The sequence below is a fragment of the Serinus canaria genome, chromosome 11, assembly GCF_022539315.1.
Source record: "Serinus canaria isolate serCan28SL12 chromosome 11, serCan2020, whole genome shotgun sequence".
Lineage (NCBI taxonomy): Eukaryota > Metazoa > Chordata > Aves > Passeriformes > Fringillidae > Serinus > Serinus canaria.
In genome coordinates this window covers 205,589-232,157 of record NC_066325.1, presented here as the reverse complement: position 1 = coordinate 232,157, position 26,569 = coordinate 205,589, and positions in this window count along the sequence as shown.

Genomic DNA, 26,569 nt, shown 5'->3' with positions numbered 1-26,569 from the left:
CTGGAAGCTAAGATGAATTACAGGAACAGATTCAATGTGGATTATATGATGTAAACTTCTTATTGATCAACTTGCAGAAAATGACCTCAAAATTGCTGCCAAGCTTGCGTGATTGGAATTATTTGTTTTATTGTTGTTGTATCCAGTTGTGTGAGATGCATCATTATAGATGTGCCAGTGTTGCTAGGAAGCAATCAGGATTAAAAATGGTTCCAGTAATTCCACACATTCCCCATTCCCCAATAGGCATATAATTTTCTTTTGCTCCTCTGCGTGGAGTACCTGAGAGAGGAAAATGGAAGCAGCTCAGTTCTTTCAGCACAAAACTCATCAAGCAATTGCAAATAAAGTAAAACACAGGTGCATTTACTGGAGTTTGCATAACTTGGGAATGAGACCCATATATTTCGGTTAGATGTGGATATTTTATAGAAAAATAAAAAAACCAACAGCTTGTCTTAGCTGTGGAAGAGCTATGAAACTCCACATACCATGATGCCATTAGGAAAAGTGCAAACCTCCACAGTGCTCCATGGAGCTGAGCCACACTGAATCACAGATACTTCCAAAGAAACTAAACCACAACCAAGCATAAGAAAGGAACTACAAAAAAAATTATGCCTCATTTTAGCTGTAGCACACTGAACAGCAGAAAGGTTTGACTATCACACTGCACTGAGGGGTAAATACCAGGGAAAGAAAGATAAAATTGTCAAAATGGTTTCTTGTCACTGACTAAAAACTTGCTGCTAAATAAATTTGAGGCAGAGTGGGAGAATTACAAATTTAAATTACAAACCCCCAAGTGGCAGAAACACATACACAAAACTTTGCAGTCCCAATCTAATAAAGCATAGAATTATTTACAACAAAACATAATCACTTGGTTCATCTCTCAGGCACTGGACAGTTTTAAAAGGGCTAACCCCTAACCAAGATCTGTGACAAAACATAAGAGAACTACAAGCCCCAAAACAAATCCTTGACAACGCAATCAGAGATTTATAAATAAATGGAGTAACCTATCTCAGAATGAAGATTAGGTGCCAAAAATCCTTTCATCCTGTCAGAGCTACACTACAGCAAATATTGCCAGTTTGACATTTAGGAAAAGCCATTCTGCTGCTGGTTTAGCCTCATTTTCAGGAGCACCAGAAAAGTAAGCACAGCAAAGATGGGAACAGAAACAGCATTGATTCAAAAAGTTATTCAGGTGGACCAGAAAGAACTCTATCAAATTCATACAGAGGGGAGAAAAAGAAAAATCAGTGTACAAATAATTCGGCTGACTCCCAGAAAATAAGGAATGGGCACAAATATTTCTGGCTTTAGTCATGGAAATGACGAGTGGCCTGACTTCACACAGGAGAAAATGGCTGCTATCTCCCAGCGAGTTCACAGTGCTGCCCAGGGAAGTTCACAGCCAAAGCAAAGACCTGGTAATCCAAATAACTAAAAGTGGGATTAAAGTACACTGAGGGAACAATAACTACAACAAAATTTAGGGTCCAAGAACTGTCATCAATTCACGTAACAAAAAACGAGAAATAGAAGAAGAATCTAAACTGAAAGCCCCAGCACTAGAGAAAGTGATGACTCCAGAGGGACAAATTCTGCTCTATGTTTTTAAAAATTGTTCCTTTATCTCAGCAGGTTTAGGACTTGTACTACTCTGTGCAGGACTTGAGTGGTCCTTTTGAGTCCCTCGCAACCCAGGATATCCTGTGATCATATGAATTTTAACAGGAGTATCTATATCAATGAGGATCAATTTTTATTTGAAACGCAGAATTTTGGAATTCCTCCTCTTGTAGCATCTCATCTTATGTACTAACCAGCTAATGTTCCTTTAGAGTGATCCCTGAAGTGGCTGCTTCTTCAGGTATCTTTAAAGACTTGGCTGCACAATCATGAACACTGTTATTTATGTCTGTAGAGTATTGGAAGTGAGAATACACAGCTCTGAGTAAATGTCACCTCCTGAGCAGTAACAGCTCATCAGACCTAATCATACCTTGAAGGGCTGTTTAAAAATGCTTTTATAAATCAGAGAGGAATTGCTAAGGTGATGAACCAGTCAAACAGAAACTCTTGACCACAACTTTCTATGATACAAAAATTGAATTCTGACAATTTTCCACTGAAAAAGGCTCAAATTCTAAGGCACTGCTGATCAAAGCACCTGCAGCCCTAGAACTGCTTGGAGTCTCTTCTAAATTATTCAAATATCATAAATTAAACAGCTAGACACTGCGCCAACCTGCTCTGAGCTGATTATATAAAATAGTACCATATGGATACTCAAGCAGTCCCAGGCAAGTCACAGAGGTCAGGCTGAAAGAGCCAGGGAATGCTGATCTGAAACACTGAAGTCATCTTGGCTGCTCACAAGTCTTCCTTTTTTCAAAGGACGGTCATGGCAGGTCTCCCCAAATCTGAAACCACCCTTCATTCTTCATAAAGAATGACATTTTCATAATAATTAAAAAAGTTAAAAGAGCAAAGGCACACATTAACCAACACTACAATACTATGAGACAGCAAAGTTTATTTTTTATTTCTATTATTTATTGGCTCACAAACCTGAGATCTCTCAAATGACATTCAACTATTTTCACTTATAAAAATATTTTAACTACAGCATTTGTTAAAATTCATGATAAAAACAGCTGCTGAAATACTGTAATATTTGTGGAGACAGAAAATGATTTTTTCACTTTGTTCTAACAAAAGAGTTCAAACAAGTAAATGCATTAGGGAGTAAAATCATCCCAGTTCAGGTAACTGGGGAGAATACTGATGTGTTTAAAATGGCACCAAAACTCTTTTTTCTAACCAAAGCCACTGCACCTCAAATTCCTCTGAGCATTTTTCTCTTTCAGGGCATTAGTCAACCATCTGTTGGTTATTTAAAACTCAAAGCAATTCACATGGTATCACTTCTAAGGCAAGTCTTACAGAAAAAAAGGAAAATTTGAAGTATTTCTTGTTATCTGAAGTATTTCTTGTTATCAGTTTCTTCTCAGATGAGTTATTTCTTAAGGATCAATTTGCACAACTGCGAGTAAGTAATTTCTGTATATCCAAAAGGTTAATTAGTTTGTTTTAGTTAAGCTATTAGGTCTTTCTTTGCTCCATCTCCTGTGTTTTCTTCTCTAATTTTTGTTGCTATGTCATGGAAAAGTGTTGATTTAGTCCATCATAATGAAGAGAAGCACAAACATAGTCACATAGGCACATGAACACATCAAAATTAGACAGAATTTGAATATGATGTTATAGTTTATCACCCTTCCACACCCTCATGAAAATATAATTTGAATGGTGGCATTCCTACCACTTTTACTTCTTTTTTTAATCACAGTGAATATAATATATTTTAATCTGAAGAAGCAGCAGAATAAAAAACAGAGCAAAGTCCTCAAAGTTGAGTTTCGGGTTGCAGCCAAAGGACCATAACACAAGAAAATTCCAGTTAAAAAGTCTATGAGAAAGAATGAAAAGAAAAAAAAATTCTAAAGTCCAAGCTCCTGTTTTCAGAAATAAGCTAAAGATACTTCCTTTCTACCGGCTGACCACTGTTCATCTGACCCTGTCTAAACATGCTGAACCTCCATTACAAAGCTTAACATTTTATTTATATACTTATTTTATAGAAATATGAATTTATATAAACGTGTATTTATCATTATCAACAGTTATTACCAGAAAAATAAGTGCCCACATTTTTATCTTCATTAATGTATCTGTTGGTAGATCAAATTAAAATTGCATATGTCTTTCAGAGAAATTATTTCAGTGTTGTCTCACCAAAAAAAAGCTTTAAAAAAATACAAATCACATGACTTTGTGATTATTTTTCACATTTTAAGAGCATGTTTTTAAAAGGAAAAAATTCTTTAACTGTTAGTGATAGAAGTCTTCAAATCAGTGTAGTATATGATGTAGATAATTCATGCTTTGGAAACTGTGTGAAAATTATAAAGATCCAACCATGCCTCTGACCCCTATGGCCAGAAGCAGGGCTTTTCCTTTCAAAAGATTTCCCAGACTCGCCCAGAAAAAATCATGACCATTAATGAATGAATGAGTCCTGGGTGATCATCGACCATTTCCCAGGAATGTCCGAACAACACCTGGGAGAGACTACATCGAAGAACAGTGATTTCCTGGCTACAGCTGAAAAGAGGACTATTTCGAGGAGCCCAGACAGCCATCCAAACCGATGGACTGACTTTTGTACGGGACTGCATCTGTATAGTTCCCGTTATACATATGTAGGAATGTACAGAAATCTGAGGTCATTTCTGCTCCAGGCAGAATAAACTGTATATAAGCTGGCTACCTGGAGCAGTTGGGGTGACACTCTGGGGAGATGCTGACACTACGTCAGTCTGTCCCAAGTTCACCCAGCATCAAAGTCCGGGGTTGACGCTGTCTTGGCTGTGGTGTTTTTATAATATTCTATTTTTTGGTTGTCGATCTAATAAATTTATAAAATTTTTTTGTAAATTTGGCTACAAATTTGATCATTTACAACAAATTGTTGACGGCCTAATGTGATCTGATATTGGGGTCCGGGAACCCCTTTTCCCGCCCGGGGGCACCCGCTGGTTTTTAGTGGCCTGGACGGGAATTGGATTTCAGAACCAATCAGATCCACAAAAAACCGCAGACCAGAGCCACGGATGATGATTGGAGCCACATCCTAACAGAGCCACAGCCAAGGGAGATAAGGGCCCATTCTCTACCTGGAAAGATCTAGAGACATCTCCGAGATCCAAGGTTTTTTTCATCTGTAAAAATCAACGTGCATGAAGAATTCCACGCAGGAAAAGGACCGTAAGTATTGCGTGGTGGGGTGGAACATGATCGGACGCGTGTGTGAGACATGACGTTGTCACGGAGCGAGTGTGGGCCCCACGATTGAGGTTCCGCTATCCCGCGAGGGAAGCGGTCAGTCAAGGGGGAAGCTAGAGGTTCTGGTTCGAAACACACAAGACGTGGGGCTCGGGAAGAGTCTAGGGGGAAAACTGGTCACATTTGGGATCAGAAGGGGAGAAGCAAGCTTGGAGAGGTCCAGGAAATTGTATGCCTTCTGAAACCAGAGGAAATTGGTAAGAAAGACTACCTACAAGTCAACAGGACGGTCAACTGTCCAACTTGGTCAGGCTGGTGACTTTTCGCGAGCCGGAAAACCCGACGTTGGAAAAAGGATCGGGACTCGAGATGAAAGTCCCAGGATGACAACAGATGGTAAGGAAATTTGTAACCTTCTTTGAGAAAATGGGGTTGGGAAAAAGCAAGGGACAAAAGAAAACCCAGGAGAAAATCCCTCAAGTCCCTGGGAGAGTGTTACCAGAAATACCCCAAGACAGTCCTCTGGGGTGGATGCTGGAACACTGCGATGAGAATCCACGGAGGTGGGGGAAATCCAAGGAAAAGATGATTCATTTTAGTATGGAGAAATGGGGAGGGAAGGAGATCAGACAGTATGTGGTTTGGCCGATATTCGGCATGTTTGAAAGTTGGACCTGTGAGTCTTTGTTTGACCAAGCAAACGGTCGCAGTCTGCGGGATCCTGAGGAAATTGAGTATGCAGACATGTGGAGGCATGCTCGCCTGAGTCTGTACCCAGTGAGAGCCTGCCAGCATGCAGCAAAAGCAGGGAGGGAGTGGGAGCCATTGGAAAATCTTCCATCACCTTACCTTGTGGCTCCACAGCAGCCAGGTCCTGCTCTGGCACAAGCGGAGCCAGGAATGCCTCCCAAAGTGGGGGTGCCACAAGTCCAGGCAATTGCATCACTGCCACCACCAGAACAAGCGGCGGCATCCGCTCCCCCAGATGGCCATGCGGCTGAGGCACAGCCGCAGCCACAAGTATCCCCGAAGGTCGAGGAGAGGGGCGGGTGTCCCCAGGAACGACTCACCCCCAGCATGCCAAACTAGGAGAAGAACGAGGAGGTTGACCGTGGGGGAAAGTGGGGATGAGGAGGAAAAACTTGGTATCTATCCCTTATGGGAGGTACTGATGACCCCAGGGGTGACTGGATTTATCCACACCCCAGTTGACACCAGTGATGTAAGGGCATTCAAAAAAGAGATGGGAAAGCTGATGGATGACCCGCTCGGAGTAGCAGAGAGGTTGGATGAATTTTTGGGAACAAGCATTTACACTTATGAGGATCTCCAAGTGATCCTCGGGTCATTATTTAATAACAAGGAGAAAGACATGATCTGGTCAGCTGCGATCAGGGACTGGGAAAAGCAGAACCCGAACGGGGGGTCCGGGGAGGAGCGGTGGCCGAATCAAAAGCCGTCTTGGGAAACCCAAATGGAAGAAGGGAGGCAGAGGATGATAAATCTGAGAAAAATGGTGGTTCAAGGTATCAGGGAGGCGGTACTGAAAGGGGCCATGAGCAAAGTGCTCAGGAAGGATGAAACACCTATGGAGTGGTTGGAGAGACTCCGAAAGGGTTTGAGGATGTATTCAGGGACAGACCCTGATTCCCAGGTGTTGTGGTGTGCATTCAATTTCCATCTGTGTTATTTTCCCTGTTTGTATTGTTCTCCCCATTTTGTAATGTTTTCCCCAGTTTGTAACCCCAAGCATATTATGATGGTTCAGCCCTGGTTTCCCCCTCTCCCTAAAATGGTTCCCTCCCTGTCTGGGCATGCTGCCAAGCCCTTGTCTCCACCCCTGTTCCCTTGACAACCACCCCTCTCGTTACTTTCTCCCCTCCTCCCAAGCTCTGTCAATCTCCCGGAACCCTGCCCATCCCTCCAGAAACTTCTCCCTCTCCCTGAATGTGATTGGGCGGGAGTCCCGGGCCCCTCCCTGACTTGTGTATCATTTGTTGTCACCCGCGTCAGTTATGTCCAATGCCCCTCCTCAGTTTTTCCTCATTGGTCAATGTATTGTATCCCTGCCTAAGTTCCACCCCCTTTATTTACTGCTGTTTTTTGTTGCTCCTGGCCTTTGCTCCTTTGGTTTCCCCTGGAGACAATAAACTCTCTGGACTGAACTATTGGAGTGAAGGACCTCTTTTCTTCTAGCTTCTCCAAACCTTCGCCGCTCCTCTCTAAGCTGCCTCTCCTGTCGAAGGTGCTGACTGATGCCCCTGGCGCATCAAGGCAGTGCCCCCCCGCTGCTAGCTGCTGCAGTGCTCTCAGCTAGCCGGCGCAGCCTCCTCCCCACCTCGTGGGGAGTTGAGAGCTATTTGACGCAGCAGCGCGGCACCCCGGTGGGGATGGTGTTGTTGAAAACTCAGTTTGTGGCAAAATCTTGGGAAGATATTTGAAAGAAGTTGGAGAAAATAGATGGCTGGCAGGAACAGGGATTGCAGGAATTGTTGCAGGAAGCTCAGAAAGTTTACATGTGCCGGGATGAGGAAAGACAGAAAATACAGGCTAAAGTCCTGGTGGCAGCAGTGAGAGAGGCTCAGAAACAGGAACGGGGAAAGGATACAGTGAAATAGGTGTCGACAAAGAAAACCAGTCCATCTCAGGCTCAGGACAAAGGTTTGGGGGAGCAAAAGCGGGAGTTTGCATGCTATTACTGCAAACAAAAGGAGCACAATAAACAAAATTGTCCAAACAGAGCCAAGGATCAGGCAATGTTTCAGGAAGATTAGAGGTGTCAGGGGCTTTTCAGTTTGGGTCCCAGAACATCTAGGGAGCCCTTGATAAAATTAAAAGTGGGACCCTACAAAGAAGAATTACAGTTTATGGTGGATTCAAGAGCAGAGTGGATGACGGTGTTAAAAATACCGAAGGGATGCTCTTTGAGCAATGATTCCATGGTGGTGACAGGAGCAAAAGGGGATCCTTTTGAGGTCCCAATCATAAAAAACGTTGAAATAAACACGGGAAACAGAAGGCGCATCGGTAATATTTTATTAGCCAAAGGAGCAGACTTTAACTTGTTGGGGCGGGACATGATGGTTGCTCTAGGGATTGGACTATCAGTGGAGAAAGCTCAGCTCAAAGTGAGGCTTCACAGCCTCGCTGCCACTGATGAGGAGAAAATAGACCGGAGGGTGTGGTATATCCCAGGAGAAGCTGGGAGGTTGGACATAGAACCGATCTGGGTGGAAATTGAAAGGCCCGAAGACTCTATAAGGGTCAAACAATACCCCCTCTCCATGGAAGGGCGGAGGGGTTTAAAACCAGTGATTGACGAATTAATAAAGAAAGGAATGCTGGAACCGTGCATGTCACGACATAATACCCCAATTTTGGCAGTGAGAAAACCGGACGGCAGCTTTAGGCTGGTGCAAGATTTATGGGCTGTGAATCAGAGAACCAAGACTGTTTCCCACTGTGTCGAATCTTTACACTTTGTTAAACTATCTCTCCCCTGAAGATACGTGGTACAGCATGATTGATTTAAAGGATGCTTTCTGGATGCGTCCTCTGGATGAGGACAGTCGCAATTATTTTGCATTTCAATGGGAAGATCTGGAGACGAATAGAAAGCAGCAGCTCAGGTGGACTTCGTTGCCTCAGGGCTTTGTGGATTCTCCAAATTTATTTGGGCAGGCACTTGAGCAGGTTTTGAGTGAATTTGTATCCATGGAAGGAACAAAGCTTCTACAATACGTAGATGACTTGTTGGTTGCAGGGAAAGGGGAGAAGGAGGTAAGGACAAACACAATTGGGCTTTTGAATTTTTTGGGAGAAAAGGGATTGAAAGTTTCAAAATCGAAATTGCAGTTCACAGAACTGGAGGTCAGATATCTGGGACATTGGTTAACAAAGGGGAAAAAGAAATTGGATCTGCAGAGGGTGGCAGGGATTATTGCCTTACCATCCCTGCAGACAAAAAGAGAGGTCCGGCAGCTTTTGGGATTGTTGGGGTATTGTCAGCAGTGGATTGAAATTTATAGTGACAAGGTGAAATTTCTCTACGAGAAACTCACCACAGACAGGATCAGGTGGACACAAAAGAAGAAGAGTTTAAGGGGGTCATTGAGGCGCTCACGGCAGCACCAGTGTTGAGCCTCCTTGATGTCAGGAAACCTTTTCAGTTGTTTGTTGATGCTAGCAACCACACAGCACACGGGGTGCTGACGCAAGACTGGGCGGGGATCAGGAAGCCTGTAGGGTACTTGTCCCAGCTTTTGGACCCGGTCAGCAGAGGCTGGCCCACGTGTTTGCAGGCTATTGTGGCTGTGGCTTTGCTAGTGGAAGAAGCAAAAAAGGTGACTTTTGGAGTGCCCTGGTAGTATTTGCTCCACACAATGTGCGGGGCATACTACAACAGAAAGCGGACAAGTGGCTCACGGATGCAAGGCCGCTGAAGTATGAGGCCATTTTGATTCATTCACAGGATTTGGAATTGAAAACAACTGCGCAGAACCCTGCACAGTTTCTGTTTGGGGAAGCAGTAGAGAAACTAGTTCATGACTGCGTGGAAACAGTTGAGCTGCAAACCAAGATCAGGGAAGATTTAGAAGAAGAAGAATTAGACAAAGAGGAAAAGTGGTTTGTAGATGGGTCAAGCAGAGTGATTGAAGGGAAAAGAAAATCAGGATACGCAGTTGTGGATGGGATGACAGGGAGAGTGATAGAGGCAGGTCCCCTTAATGCAAGCTGGTCTGCACAGGCATGCGAATTGTATGCGGTTTTGAGGGCATTGAAAAGACTGAAAGGGAGAAAGGGAACAATTTTCACCGATTTGAGGTATGCCTTTGGGGTGATTCATACATTTGGAAAGATTTGGGAAGAATGGGGGCTGATCAATACAAGGGGAAAAGAACTAATGCATGGGGAAATGATTCGACAAATTCTGGAAGCACTGAGAGGGCCAGAAGAAATTGTGGTGGTCCATGTGAAAGGGCATCAGACAGGAATTCAGTTTCGAACCAGAGGGAACAATTTGGCGGATCAGGAGGCCAAAACTACAGCACTTATGGTGGTAAGTACCCCAGAGCTTGAAAGGCAAGAAACCCCTGACGATTCCCCTCAGCCCTCCCCATAGGAAATTGAATGCTATGAAAAGATCGGAGGTGAATTGAAAGAAGGTAAGTGGAGGTTACCTGATGGGAGGGAATTAGTTTCCAGAGGATTTACTAGAAGAATTTTGCGAAGGTTGCACCAGAAAACACACTTTGGGGCACAGGCCCTGGCAGAGCAATTTCTACAATTTTTTGGGTGTGAGGGAATTTATGAATTGGCAAGACAGGAGGTACAAGGGTGTTTGATTTGTCAAAAGATAAACAAATCAAGAGCCAGGAAGGCTGCCCTGGGGAGTCGCCCCATTGCCTACCAACCATTTGAAAGAATTCAAGTTGATTTAACTGAATTGCCGTAAGTGGGAAGGTTCAAGTTTGTATTGGTGATTGTGGATAAATTGACTCATTGGGTAGAAGCCTTCCCCAGCTCTTGAGTAACAGCCCAGACGTGGCCAGAAAATTACTGGAGGAGATTGTACCCCGATATGGGGTAGTGAATTACATTGATTCTGATCAGGGAACACATTTCACATCAAAGGTTATTAAGCAAATGGCTGATGCTTTGGGCATTCGATGGCAGTACCACACTCCATGGCACCCCCAGAGTTCAGGACAAGTGGAAAGAATGAATCAAACTTTGAAGGCACAGTTATCAAAATTGATTTTGGAGACAAAGATGTCCTGATTGAAGTGACTGCCCTTGGCATTGCTTAATATCCGAACCGTGCCTTATTCAGAGACGGGGTTCACACCATTCAAAATGCTATATGGAATGCCATACAAGCATGGAATGCTGATGGGACACCCCGGATTTGAGGATGGTCAGATCCAACCATACCTGGTTGCGATCAACAGAAACTTACAGGAATTTCAAAAACAGGAAATAGTGACACAGAGTGATCCTCTGGGGTTCACTATTCACAAAATTCAGCCTGGGGACAAGGTGTTTGTAAAAGTGTGGAAAGAGGCACCACTCTCTCCTCACTGGCAAGGTCCTTTTCTTGTGCTCTTGACAACAGACACGGCCATTCGGACAGCAGAGAAGGGCTGAACACACGTGTCTAGGGTGAAGAAAGCCAAGCAGCAGGAGGAAGCACCTGACTGGAGGGTCACTTCTTCCCTCAGCAACTTGAAAATCTGACTCCAACGTCCTCATAAATGACAAACAAGTGGATAAGTTGTATACTGTCAGATTGTGGATGCTATGTTTGTACACTTTAAGTGTGAATATTGTCAAGGGGTTTTTGTGATCCATTGCAGAAGGGGATAGAGGCCAAAAGGACTGTGCACTGTGTTTGGAGGAAGAAATCGAGTTGACTGACCGTATCCTGACCTTAGCCACAAGTCTGGGTATCATTGAATTAGATTCTCAGGAGTGGTTTCATATTTTTCAAAATGGGGTGCATGGGAAGCTTAGGTCCCAAGCAGAAATTCTAGATGTGGAGTGCCGGAAATCATCAGGATCCCTTGCAGTTCCGATGCAATCAGGGTGTCGTGGTGGGGGGCCTTTAAGAGGAGGTATGCGTCTTCCCTGAAGAGTACTCCTGCTGCTGCGAAGATGGTCTTCCTCACCGCTGGTGGCACCCCAGGGGGAGGAGGCAAAGGCAGAGGAGTACGCCTAGTGGGAATCCTGACTGGCCTGAGCTTAGTCATGTGTGGGATGCAGAGTCTGAGCATTGAGACCCTCAGGAACAATGTAAGCTCCGTGGATGAGTGTGGAAAATGCACTCAGGGGGTCCCAGTCACCGGGGACAGGGGATTCTCGACATACCAAGCCCCAGAGGAATGCCTGAATGGAACTAGTAGGTACTGTTGGAAAAATGGCACTTGGGTGAAATTGTGTGAATTGGAAATCTGGACTTGGTGCATCAATCCCAAGGTAGGGTTAAGGAACAGGCAGTCAAACAATCACGAGTTCCAGAGGAAAAAACACGATACAGAACAGATATCAATCCCCATTTGTGACCAGTGTAACTGAACTATGTGGGTTGGGAGAAAGACAGAATCAATCTTTATTGCATATCACCAGGTGAACCCTTTGTGCTATGATAGCACAAGGTTGGGGATATGCATGATGAATGGGAAAATGGGTGACAAAGAATATGAAATTTGATAATAAAATTACTGGGAAAAAGGACCCACTCATATTGGATCTGTCACGAGCAAATGATGACAGGGTGTGCCTGTAATATGATAGGTTGATTTGTTTTGCAAACAACAAAGATGATGAGGATCCTGAAGGGAAAATGAGAGAAATAACTCAAAAAATGAAAAGAAGGGAGTCAGAATTGAGGAAACAGAGGATTGAGCAGGAGAGGTTAAAAACACTGAGTGAACAGTATGAGACATTGGAAAAACAATATGCTGATGGGGAATTACCTTCCCCAGACAGGAACTTATTCATTGATCTGATTCAAGAAATAGCAACAGAATTGGGTTTATCGAACTGTTGGATTTGTGGGGGGCTGAAATTTACAGAGAAATGGCCCTGGAAAGGGGAAGGTTTGGCTCCTGAGCAACTTCTGAAATGGGATAGCCTGAGGGTCTCAAAATTGTTACAGAGGCCTGAGGGGTGGGTTTTGGACCAAAGAGTGATAAGCTTGATTTGTGTCAGTCAGGAAGGGAGAGAATACACCGAAATGGTAGGATACACTCTCTGTGTGTCTACTCTGATGGTGAATTCTGATTCAAAAAGCAAGGTATGGCTCCCTGCCCCTCCTTTGGGGTATTGGCGCCTGAAAAATGATGCAAATTGTGAGTGGGACGAGAGATTAGGGTTGTGCTGGGTCCAAAGTCCAGGAGCCAACCCTTTCCAATCCTTGGAAAGTGTAAGAGAATTCTGGGGAGATCCAGGGAAAATAAATATTAAATGGAAAGCACTGGATGGGATTTACTGGATCTGTGGAAAGAAGGCATACAGTGAATTACCCCCAAGGTGGAAAGGGTCTTGCACTCTAGGTATGATCAGGCCAGTTTTCTTCACTCTCCTGAGAATGAAAAGCAATCTGTTAGGGGCTCCATTGTATGAGACCTTGAAAAGGGAGAGGAGGAGTCTGAAGAAGATGATACGGGTGATAAGCGGGAGGCAAGCCTGGGGGGAAGAGGAGTGGCCAGCAGCAAGAATAATCAATTATTATGGGCCAGCCACGTGGGCACAGGATGGAAGCTATGGATATAGGACCCCGAACTACCTACTGAACAGGCTGATCAGATTGCAAGCAGTTCTGGAAATTGTATCGAATCACACCTCCGAAGCCCTGGATTTACTAAGTCAGCAGCACACTCAGGTGACAGCCTTTGTGTACCAAAATTGAATAGCATTAGACTATTTGTTGGCCGAAGAGGGAGGGGTGTGTGGCAAATTTATTTAATCAGAATGTTGTATTGAAATTGATGATTATGGGGCAACCACAAGAGGTTTGGTGGCCGAAATCAAAAAGGTGCCCCATGTCCCCATCCAAAAATAGAATTCGATTTTGCAGTCCTCCTGGTGGGACAAGTTATTCGATGGAGCATGGTAGAACAAGGTAATATTTCTCCTACTCTCTTCAGTAGCCGGGATCCTATTCCTACCATGTCTGATTCCATGTTTTATCAGACTGATCCACTCTGTAGTCAGGGGATTGTAGTATATGATGTAGATAATTCATGCTTTGGAAACTGTGTGAAAATTATAAAGATCCAACCATGCCTCTGACCCCCATGGCCAGAAGCAGGGATTTTCCTTTCAAAAGATTTCCCAGACTCGCCCAGATAAAATCATGACCATTAATGATTGAATGAGTCCTGGGTGATCATCGACCATTTCCCAGGAATGTCCGAACAACACCTGGGAGAGATTACATCAAAGAACAGTGATGTCCTGGCTACAACTGAAAGGAGGACTATTTCGAGGAGCCCAGACAGCCATCCAAACCGATAGACTGACTTTTGTACGGGACTGCATCTGTATAGTTCCCGTTTTACATATGTAGGAATGTACAGAAATCTGAGGTCATTTCTGCTCCAGGCAGAATAAACTGTATATAAGCTGGCTACCTGGAGCAGTTGGGGTGACACTCTGGGGAGACGCTGACCCAACGTCGGTCTGTCCCAAGTTCACCCAGCGTCAAAGTCTGGGGTTGACGCTGTCTTGGCTGTGGTGTTTTTATAATATTCTATTTTTTGGTTGTCGATCTAATAAATCTATGATTTTTTTTTTAAATTTGGCTACCGATTTGATCATTTACAACATCAGTGATTTCTGGGAGGCTGAATTTTTATGCAACTTACTCTGTCTAATGGTCAAGAGGAGTGGTTGCAAAAATTACAGTAATTCAGTAGCCTCTTTACATTGAATTTTCTATTTTTCTATTTTTCTTTATTTTTTAAACTTCCTTTGCAGGAATAAGTCAATATACAAGGATCAGTATACAATCTTTTGATTAGATGATCCCAATTTCCTTTTATCCATATTAAATGTTCATTATAGGAAGCTCAAAATCCATATGGACTTTTAAGGTACTTGAACTTGGCCCAAGGAGTCCTTTGACATTGGTTCAGAGAAGAAATGGGAAAGACTGAATGACCAATTCCTTAACAATAAAACAAACATAGAGAAATTATAATTTAGAATAGGTGAATTATTATCTCAGGTCCATGCTCAGTCCCCTGACTGTTCTCTCATCCTGTTTGAATTCCTTCTGGTGATATTTTATCGAGAATTTTCCTCAGTCTTTGGCACTTCATTCCTATTGAAAAATTTTAGCCCTGGAAACTACCAGGCAGCTGTTTAAGGTACTGTTGGAAGAAAAATTACTTCAATCAACTTTTTTTGTGTTGTTCCACATAAACCATAATTTTTTGCCCCTAAACATACATCAGTATACATTAAAATTTAAGAATTTTGTTACCTTACTTCAGCATAAAGAGTTCTTAAATACTGGCTTTATTCAGTGTTTACCAACTACTTTTTGATTTTAAAAAAATATAGATTATTTGCAATTTATTTTTTTTTTTTAATTTAAAGCAAACCACATCAGCATTTCAAATTATCAACATCGTGGTCACCTCAGAAGTGTTGTGAAATGCTAATTTATTTTAATGCTCTGTAACTGCTGTGTGTTCAAACAGGATAATACTACTGACTAATTAACACTACCACAATTATACCAAATAATCTCAGCGAAATATCAACATGAAAGCCAGCAAGCAGCTGCAACCATGACATCAAAGCTCTAAACACAATAATATTTGGATTAAAAGGAAAACACAATCTAAAGGCAGAACACAAATAAAGAGAATGGTTCTTACTGTAATATATGTTATAATGTAATTCATGCTTAAGGAGAGAATGTATAAAATAAAAATTGTAAAATCCAACGAGCCTCTGACCACAAGCAGCCTGCAGACAGATGACTACATTGGAATTATGAAACTCCTAGTAGCAGCAGGAGAACAATGCCTTGTTTAGCTAATAAAAGAACGTGGCCGGCATGGAGATGGGCTTCCTCCAGAGCCATCATGGAACACCCAAGAGTGATCATAGCTTGGTAGATACCATCAATCAAGATAACCAAAGTCCCAGGGAACATACATTTGTCTGGAGGGGCTTGACAGCTGGCCTGCAAGCAAAGCTGAGTTGATGGAAGAAATAACAATTGATGATTTTCAAGTGTATCCATAGCAAGGAAGAAAACAAGGCCATCAGCATGGAAACCGATTAGAAAAGATACAGGAGAATTTTTGCAAGCTAGACTACGTGCCTAAATAGATGTGTATATGTGCCTTATTACATTTCTGTAAAACTTTTGCCAACTATATTGATGCTGATTGCTTTGCATCAATGAATATAATAAGTTATTGTGATGTAGTTAATGACTTAAGGTTATGCTTTGTTAAGGGTATATAAACTGGAGAACATGCAGAATAAAAACTTTTTCTCTTCCTGGACCTTGGTCACATGTGTATGCCACATCCAGCCTAACGGTGACACATCTGAATACACAACTCCCCCTGACATGATCAACACCTGCCACTACTCCAAAGACAGCAATTTTCCAGCCCTGCACAGTGAAAGAAACCGTCATACATATGCAGAGTTACAAAGGAAATCAAAGCATCTCTGCCTCAGGCATAAAAAACTTTATAAAACATCCCTGCTAAAAATGGAATTTGTGAACAGAAGATCTGATACAATAAAAGTCAGATCTATGTTCACCCAGCGCCGATCCCAGGCTCGACGCTGTCCCTTTGACTGTAGTTTTTAAAGACTGTGTTTTAGTCACAAAAATAAAATTTTCATATTTATTAATTTAGCTTTCTTGTTGATCATTTAGGACATTACTGAGCACAGGAACATGTTTCCCAGAAAAGATCTCCATCCTGACAGGAGAAGGACACCACAGACCCTGAATGTTTCTACAACATTCCTCAACATCTATGAAAGAAATTTGTTCTTTTTCACCTTTTTAAGTAGTCCTAATGAAGATTATCTAGGCTCAATACATATAAAAATTACATGAAAAATTAAATTGCATTAAGCGCATATCTATTTATATGAATTTGCTTTGAGCTTCATTTTTATTCAAGTAACCTCTAAACTTAGGCAGGAGAAAAACTTTGTCAGAAGGATAAAAATTAGAGTAAATTATTTTCATTTTTCTTGGAACAGGCTTCATACATTGAATTTCCCAGAGTTTACAACTAATTTAGTGAGTTAGCCCACTGAATTTAGTGAATTAGAGTTTGGTCTACAGTTTACTGATAGAGTTCAGCACCATACCTGCCATCAAGCTGGTTTTATAATATCCATATTCAAGATTTTGATCTTCTCTTTTGTTGTAGCATAAATAGTTTTTTAAACTTGTCAATGCCGTTCCTTAATTTTTTTAGGTTCATGTTCATGAACAAACTACGCAGAGTATTTGGGTTATGCACTGAAAGTGAGAATATGATTATTAATAAAGTAGATACAGTTGTGAGGCATAAGGTATATGTTTTTTATCATTTTGTATTTCTTGATATTAAATAATAATTCATTAAGACATGGGTATTTTATGTGATCTCAGCAAAAGTTAACTGAGTTCCTGCATTTTCTTCTCAGAAGTGGAATACAATCACCTCTTGCATATTACACTCTCTTCATGGCAAGCATGAATCGGCTGAGAAATGAAGATGAGGGCACCATGACTTGATGTTTATATTTATTTTGTTAGTAGTCAAGTTGTGCATTATTTTAGCACTTTATATCAAAATTGCCATTTCTGACTTCATTACTGGAAGTTTCATGGTCATTAATAATACATTTCTGTAGTAGTACTTGGGTAGGTTGATTAGAGTTATCACTGCAGGACTACACTGACAACGGTGTTCCCTATTCTAGACTATCTCTGCTGGGACGAGAGGCTAGGAGTGTTGGAATGTTGCAGGACACAAGACAGGTGATGGACTTTGGACCTGGTTAACATAAAAGACTTGATAACAGGATTCCTTGGCAAAAGCCAACGGAAATTTTGAAAATTAGACCTAGATTGCAAGAAGATTAAATCAAACTGGTTTACCAGAAAAAGAAAATCCCATTAAACTCTGCAAGCAAGAGATGTTATTATATGCATAAGTTTTTGTATGTGATTTTAACCTGATCATTGTAGTACACATTACTAGTCTCCCTGAAATAGTATATAAGCGTTGCTATTCCACAATAAAATCAGATTCTGATCACTGAGTCAGTCTCCCTGTCTCTCTCCATCACCGACATAGGAGAGCTGGGATTGTTCTGCCTGCACTGGAGAAGCTTTGGGGTGAGCTCAGTGTGGCCTTGCAGGGCCTGAAGGAGCTGCAGGAAAGATGGAGAGAGACAATTGACAAGGGCTGGATGGACAGGACCCAGGGAATGGCTCCCACTGCCAGAGGGCAGGACTGGATGGGATATTGGGAATAAGGAATTGTTCCCTGGCAGGGTGGGCAGGCCTTGGCACAGGGTACCCAGAGAAGCTGCAGCTGCCCCTGGTTCCTTGGCAGTGCCCAAGGCCAGTGAGACATAAACTTTAAAGAATTTAGAGATTTTAGAGGAACTGAGGTTTTAGTTAAGATTTTAGAGGAACTGAGATCTTAATTAGAGATAAGCTTTAATAATCAAAATAAATGAGTAGGCCTCGATGAAGTTAAGAGTTAGTAGTTAACTAATAACTGATTGCTTGTCAATATAGTGTTTGGTTAGCTGGGTTTATAATGAAGAATATAGAAACTGATAAATAGTTTTTAGGAACATAAGACAATTGTAGGCCTCCTCTGTTCTAAAACCAATTGAAGGCAGGGAATGGGAGTCCTACCAAGGGTTCATTTGTCATATTTGCATTGAAAAGGTAGAAAGGTCAGAACGAGGAAGACTTCATTTACTTCCTCATTTTGGGACCCCTCCCCATGAAAGGGACCACAGACCCATTTTGATGAACAAGCTACGCATGCTTAATAGCTTTTTAACTAATTACCATATGAAGAGGGAAATAGGATGTACTGAATTTATGAATATGCATTTGTATTTTGAGTATTCAATACTTGTATAGATAAAAGGACTCTGTAATCACCTGTAAATTGTGGTGTGTATTTGGGAGCCATACCGCACACTGCCTGGCCATTGCAATAATCATATACTTTCTAACTTTAAACTGTTAGAGAGTCTTTGTCTGTCACAGTTGGATATCGGTAATCAATCAATATCCATAATTTAATAAATCACCAGGTTGGACATTGGGGCTTGGAGCAGACTAGGATAGTGGAAGCTGTTCCTGCCAGTGGACCCCTGGCAGGGGTGGCACTGGATGAGCTTTATGGTCCATTCCAGTCCAAATCCATTGAATCCATTCTGTGATTCAATCAATGTCCCAAAGATGTTGCATTCCCAGCTCCCAGCCAAGCCCCTGAACCAGCATCAGTGATAGGCCCTGCTGTGATCTGAACTCTCTGTTCATAGAATTTTCCCCAACATTTCCTCTACTGCTTCAGGATTCAGGGGTTATATTTTCAACTTTAAAAAAAAAATGTTCTCAGTTACATAAGTTTTCACTGAACTTTAAAGCTCTTACATGAGATATTTAAATAAAACAGCTTCTGGTATGCTGTATTTATTCATAATAAATTTTTACTGATATCATCTCTTTTACCCCCGCAGAACTGAAAGGATTACTCAACTGTGTGGTTTGTGTCTCTGTGTTATGTTTTATTCAAAGTTTTAACTATTAAAAAACTCAGAAACACAATTAGATGCTTGTTGCCTCTTGCATTAACCTTCAACTTCAGACAGCCTCCCACAAAATTCAGGATCATCTCCTGAATATCATATCTTATACATATTGACACATTTTCAACATAAGAACTTTGAACATTCTGCATTCTGGAAATGATGCAGTTGAGCAGATGCCTCCCTTGTGGGAGTGTATTATTTTAAAGATTGAAATACAATCCCTTGTAAAGATCTGAACTTCATCCATTCTGAAAGTTTCCAAAAATCTATTTAAGTAATGCAAGATTAATCACTCCAAGCAAAATGCTTCTTTCTCTTTGCTTTAGGTCAAGAGATAGAAAGTTAAAACTAAATTTCCTAACTTTTGCAATTAATTACAATTCTTGCACAAATATTTCAACTTTCAGTGAAGAGCAGAAGATGCCACAGAACATTGTAGATTTCTAGATTTGCAGGCACCATGAATTGCTCTTTATTTAACTTCAAGAAACAACTATGAAATGCTGCTCTGACCATGGTGCTTACATGGCACAGGAAAATAAGAACTGCAATTATATACCCATAATTCTTCATTTACAATGTTGTATAAGGCAACAAATATCAACATGTCAGTGATGGGCAAGGGCTATGGAATGAGAGACTCTATAAAAGAGAGTATTTGATATTTCCTGAAGAATGAGAATAGACCTAACCAGAAAAATTTCTTACTGACCATTTTTTACAAATGTCTTGCTCTTGCTGTGTTTTTGTCAAGGGAAGATGAGAACCTTGCAGGAGCACAGAATGGGCTAAAATGAAGCAGGAGAGGCAATTCATGATCTTTTCTTATTGCATGAGAGATGTATCTCTTATTATAGTGTGAGATAGAACCTTGAAAGGAACTTTTGTGTGTTGCTACACCAAAAATAATAATTAAAAGTAAGATTTCAAGAAACTCTTCTGGACTGTTCCCTCAGCTTCTCCTTGGCTTCATTAGCAGCAGGATAAGGATGTCCAAATGCTTCACCTGGCAGTCATGAAAAGAAAGAAAGGAAGAAACAAACAAATGAAAAAACAAAATAGTTATAAAATCATGGAATTATAGAAAAGACTCACAAGGATCATCCAGTCGAACTCCTGTCCCTGCACAGACACCCCAACAATTCCTGCATAGATATCCCAGCAATCCCATCCTCTGCCTGAGAGCCTTGTCCAAATACTCCTGGATCTCTGGCAGCCTTGGAGTTTCCTGATGAGTTCAGCACTTTAAAACGTGCTCTGCATCAAGAATGAAGTGCCTAAGCAGAGAATGTTATATCTGAAAGTCTGATTTTGTTGAGTTTTAAGCTTCAGTAAGGTAAAATTTGCTCTACTGGAAGGTATGTCCCAACTGACATTCAAACAGCTTTTCATCTTGTTCCAGATTGCAAGGCAAGATGTATTCTATTACCATCTGTATGGCAGTCATCTTTTGTCAAGTGGGCAGTTTTCCTTATCTCTCTCTCTGAGTGATCACAATCACTCCTCCCTCGGGAGGAGTCATCTGCTGATAACAAGCTATTGAATGCCACTGCATGACTGATAAGAACAGCAACCCGTTGCACAAGGCTCCGCCCAGAGGGAGGAGCCAAGCATTGCTACCCAGATATAATCCAGAAGTTCTGAAATACCGGCATGGCTTCTCAAATGGATTTCCCAATAGATCAGCAGCTGCCTCTTCTTCCACTGGATCTTCAGAGGAAGAATACACCCTTTTCAACAGGGCTCCCTGCTCCAACAGAACCACACCTGACACTTCAGGAGGACTGCAGCCACTTTTCCAACTGGACTGCTACCAACATCCTGACCAACAGGGTGTCAGGTTGAGTTCTGATTCTGTCAGTGTTGTTCTAGTGCATTGCATTGTTTTATTTTATCATTTTATTTTTCTTCCCTATCAAAGAACTGTTATTTCCTGCTCCCATATTCTTTGCCTGAAAGCCCCTTAATTTAAAATTTATTGCAATTCAGAAGAGTGAGGAGAGTTTACATTCTCCATTAGGGGAGACTCCTGCCTTTCTTAGCAGACTCCTGTCTTTCCAAACCAAGACACATCTTTAATAGGTGTTAGTATTTTAATTTCATAAAAAAATATCAGGGGATATTTTTAAAACTTCTAAAGCATGATGCTATGAATTTTTAGGAGATCTTGCCCTTTTATAAAACATATTTGAGCTCCTCCTAAAACAAACTGCAGAAGAGAAAATGTTTCAAATCTCACTTTAATTCAGGGTATTGTGCAACATCTGGACAAAAAGTCCTCCAGTTACCAGCAAGCCTCTATGCTGCAGTAAGGGGATTACCAGAAAAAGCTCTTCACTGTCATTTTAAAACTGAAATTACTTTAGAAGTTAATCTTTTATTGAATTCTCTTCAAAAAGATTTCTTCTAAATGCTGCAGATTGCATTTCCTTTACCTAGCTTGAAAAAAGTTTGTGTATCCTTTAAAATAGTTTGCGTTTCTATGCTCATTTAAATGTTTTGGGTAAAGATGAGCTGTTCTCCCCTCACCTAGAGGGAAAAATCTGTCCAGATTCCAGGATATCCACGGTGTGCAAAGGTGCACTTTCCTTCCTGTAATATATGTTATAAAGTAATTCCTGCTTAAGAGCAGAATGTATAAAATAAAAATTGTAAAGGACTCTAACATCCAACAAGCCTCTGACCTCGAGCAACCTGCAGACAGCTGACTACATTGGAATGACTCCTAGTAGCATCAGGAGAACAATGCCTCGTTTAGCTAACAAAAGAACGTGGTGGGTGTGGAGATGGGCTTCCTCCAGAGCCATCAGGGAACACCCAAGAGTGATCATCGCTTGGTAGATACCATCAATCAAGATAACCAAAGTCCCAGGGAACATACATCTGAATATGCGACTTCCCATTACATGATCAGCACCTGCCACTACTCAGCAAACAGCGATTGTCCAGCCCTGCACAGTGAAAGAAACCTTCATACATATGCAGGGTTACAAAAGAAATTGGGGCACCTCTGCCTCATGCATTAAAAACTGCATAAAACAGCCCCGCTGAAAACAGCATTCATGAGCAGAGGGAGATCCGATGCGATAGAGGTCGAATCAGGGTTCACCCAGCACTGATCCCGGGCTCAACGCTATCTCTTTGTCTTTGGCTTTTTTGAGGACTGTATTTTGGTAGAGAAAATAAAATCTTTCGCATTTATTAATTTGGATATCTGACTGATCATTTATAACACTTCCCACCAGTGCTCTCCTCTGACACAGGCATGGAATGATTACCAGGTGTCTGCAAACAGATGGGTTTGCTTTGAAACAGAGCTGGGGCCATCACAGAGAGGATCCAAGGGAAAGGTGGATCACCCAAATGTTCAAACCTGTCCCTCTTAGTTTGTGGATTATTTTTTTGTTAGGGTTTTTTTGTTGTTGTTGTTGTTTTTTCCCCTCCTTTTTTAAAAACCTATATTTAAGTAATAGCAATATTCACAAACTTGACTTTTCCACTTGTAAGGACCACAGCAAAGATCTGCAAGAGCATCTGCTAATGGAGATACATCTCCTTGTTACTTGTTTCTTTGTGGAAAAGGCCCTTAGTTCACCCCTTTCCTGCAGCTGCAGATCAGAACAGAAGAAAGGAGTTCTGATACAGATAAAACACTTGTAACTGGACTTATTTCCTGCAACTATTTCAGTTTATGTGCTGAGCATAAAATAAAAAAATATATTAAAAATTGCAGCAATTGTTATATAAGTAGAATTTTTACAGCACAGCAGGGCCAGGAGCTGCTGGAGCTGAGCGAGGGCCTGGAGCATCTGGGTGCCCAGGAAAGGCTGAGGGAGCTGGGGCTGCTCAGCCTGGAGAGGAGCCCCAGCTGAGAGGGGCCCTCAGCCCTGGGTGTCCCTGTGTGCAGGGAGGGGCAGAGCAGGCCCAGGCTCTGCTCCGGGCCCAGCCATGGCCCCAGAGCCACGGGCAGGGCCTGAGCCCAGGAGCTGCCCCTGCCCAGGAGGCAGAACTGCTGCCCTGGGCAGTGCCCAGCCCTGAGCAGATGGTGCACAGAGGCTGTGCAGTCTCCTCCCTGGGGACATTGCAGAGCCACACGGACACACTGCTGTGCCCTGGGCTCTGGGATGGCCCTGCTGGAGCAGAGAGGGGGCACCAGAGCAGCCCCTGTGGGCCCCTCCAGCCTCACCCATCCCAAGATTCCATGACATTATTGTTAATTTTAATTCTATTGCAGCAAGACCTTATTAGAAACTTTTGTAAGCATAAGTATGTAAGAAGATGCCCAGGAAGGCATCGAAATAAAGGCTGTAAAATCTGAATAGTTGATAGAATTGAGTAAAAGTAATATGGGACGTATGGTGTGCCCAGTGGCTGAAATAAAACAAAAGCTGCTGCCTAACATAGCACTAACATCTGGTTACATATTTAATTGAACACTTACTCTTTAGAAAGAATTTATCACTAAAACCTGTTTTCAAATTATCAGCATGAGTATTCTATAAATAAGATAATTAAAGAGAAATGTTATGAACCAGAGGCAGGCGGGTACTAAAAGAGCAAGTGCCAACAAAACAAAGGAAATGTGAGATGGCAGGAATTATGATTTTGTTGTTTTTTTGAGAGTTTTTCTCTTATTATGGAATATTTTAGCATTGTAGCACTAAGCCCAAACACTGAACAGAATAATCCATACTGCTCAAGATTACTTCAGCAAATTACAGTCATGAAATCTGTTCAGACTGGATGTGACTTGAGCTTTTCTTGAATATGTCTCCTACATCCTCCTGTAGAGCAAAGCTAAGGAAAGTCTTCTATGTTCTCGAAAACCTTTGATTAACCTGGCAAATTCTATAGTTTGATATGTGTAAGTCATGTTTGAGAATTACACAGCAGCACACCTAGTCATAAACAGTTTTCTTCTTTTCCTTCCCTAAAGAATCTGAGGCAAAAGTATCATGAACATAAAAAATGGCTTACATTTCACCCTCTTCCTTCCTAGGTGAAGTGGTTTTCATTTGTTAATTTGAGATGTTTTGGTTCATTATTAATTAATGTGGTGGATTTTAGTGCAGGTTAAATGTTAGTGTATTTAGTAGTATATATTTATTTTTTGTTATGAGATAGGATTAGAAGGAAGATAAAGTAGGTTTAAAACTTTAAAAGGATGTAAGGAAAGTTTCATTAATAGTAACTAAGAGAAAGAATAATAAGAATTAAACTTTCAGAATGCTTCTTTCTTCTTTTTCTTTTTTTTTTCCAGTTATAATCTAAAGAAATAATGTAGTAAATTACTTTTAGAATAGTCTTTTTGTAGTTTATTTAAAATATATTTACGGAGATTGCTTTATTAGAAAATAGGGGGGTTGTGGTTTTTAATTTTTATGAATAGTAGCTGTTTGAGAAAATTTGTAATTGTTAAGGGTTTTTTTAATAGTTTCTTTTCATAGTTGTGTTTATGAGCTATGTTAAGTTATGGGGTATTATTTTAAGGATGAGTTGTTTAAAAATAAAGGGTTTTTTATTTATTTTTTAGATTATTTTTATTTTTAGGAATAGACACTTTTTGGGGGGCATAGGGTTTTTTAAAATGCTTTATTTGTTTAAACTTTTTATCAAATTTGTAGCTATTTTAATATTTGTTTATTTTAATATAGGTTTTAATAATTTTTTTCTTATAATTTTAATGTGTTATAGGGAAAAAAGTTTGATTAATTTTTTTATACTTTCATAAGAGGATTTTAGCCTTAAAATTAAGGCATTTATTTTTTTCTTTTTTTGGGGGATTTGATTTTTTTATTAATTTTGGTCATTTTATGTTGTTTTTTTATGTGTTTGTATTTTGGGGTTTTTTTGTTTGAGGGAGCATTGAAATATTGAGAGAGTTAATATTTAATTTGGGCTTTGTAGCTGGTTATGTGATTTTGGTTGGGCTTAGTAGTTTGTGGCGGGAATTGGGGTTGGTTTGGAGGGGCGGCAGCGGCTAGAATTTCAATAGCTAGGCTAAAACTTAGTAGCCAGCACGCTGGGGTTGATAGCTTCTCTTCCCCTCTGCTCAGTGGTTGTGGGTGAATTTTAATGGTGGTAGAACTTTGCCGAGTTGGTTTGGCTTCCGGTTGTTTTCTGTATTAGTTGTAAAGCTGCATTTGGGTTTTTTTCGGCAGGCGTGCAGGGTGGGCGCGGAGGGGGAAGCAGCAAGGATTTCAGCAGCCAGGCTTGGATTCAGGCTTGGATTCATCTCCCCACCCTGCATCTGCTGAGGCTTGGCCTGGCTTTGGCCCTGCGGCCTCTCCTGCCCCTGCCTGGTATTGATGGGGTCTGGCCCGCGGCAGGGGCCACCCGGCCCGGCCTGGCTGAGATAGGGGCCTTGTTACTTCGCCACTGACTAGAAGGGGAAGGGGCCTGCCAGGCTTTTTCGATTTTTGCATGGGTGTTCACAGAGGTGTATCAGCTTTCTGAGCGGTTTAACAGATAATCAATTCTTAAAGCTAATTACTTGTTTTTTTTTTTTTTTTTTTTTTTTTTGTCAGACACGGAGGAAACTGCTAGCAGCTTCTCTTTGCATCACTTCCGTGATGCAAAACCAGAAGGCTAGGTTTGGCTGAGTCTCAGTCTCTCTTTGGTTTCTGCACAACCTTTATTAAAAATTCTCTCACACATTAAAAAATATCACCATAACCAGAAAGAAAGTCATTATTCAGTCACAGATTTTGGAAACCTTTACCAAAGGAAAATTTGTTCCCTACCAACATATGACCCTAAATGAATTGGAAGGAAAAGATATTTTGGAGGTGACATTACCCAGAAATAATATCCACACAGAAATTCATGCGGGAAATTTAGTAAGTGACTAAAATTATTTTGTTATCTTTGTTTTCTGGAATGTATCCCATGATCAATTCTACTTTTTCAATCTCAGGGGAAAGTAAACCAAATCTGCAAAAGATGCATACAGTGAGGAAAATGAAATGTGAGATAAATAAAGGGCAGGAGATTTTTCTCCTTTTTAATGCTATCATTAAGAGTGACCAGCTCGGGTGGGGGCCGGACCGCGCTGCTTCCTGGAGTGGCATGGAGGAGGAGGTATGCAGCTCTGTCTGCTTTGCATGCAGGCAGAGCCAGGAATTCTGTCCTCATGAGCGCGGCAGAATTACAGTGTCCCAATTCAACCTCTGAGGTCCTCCCTCTAGCCAACATCTCTTAAGGCCAGGGTGAGAGGCTAAAGAAAGGTTCCAGCAGACCCCGGATCCAGTTCCTTACCCTTAGATGTCACTTAGGTTGTTCAGTTCTTTAGTGACTCATTGTTTCAGGGGTTTTCTTCGCTGAACTTGGCAAAGTGTTCCTGCTTTTGCATACAAACTCTGATGCCACTTCCTCCTCACAGTCCCAGGTG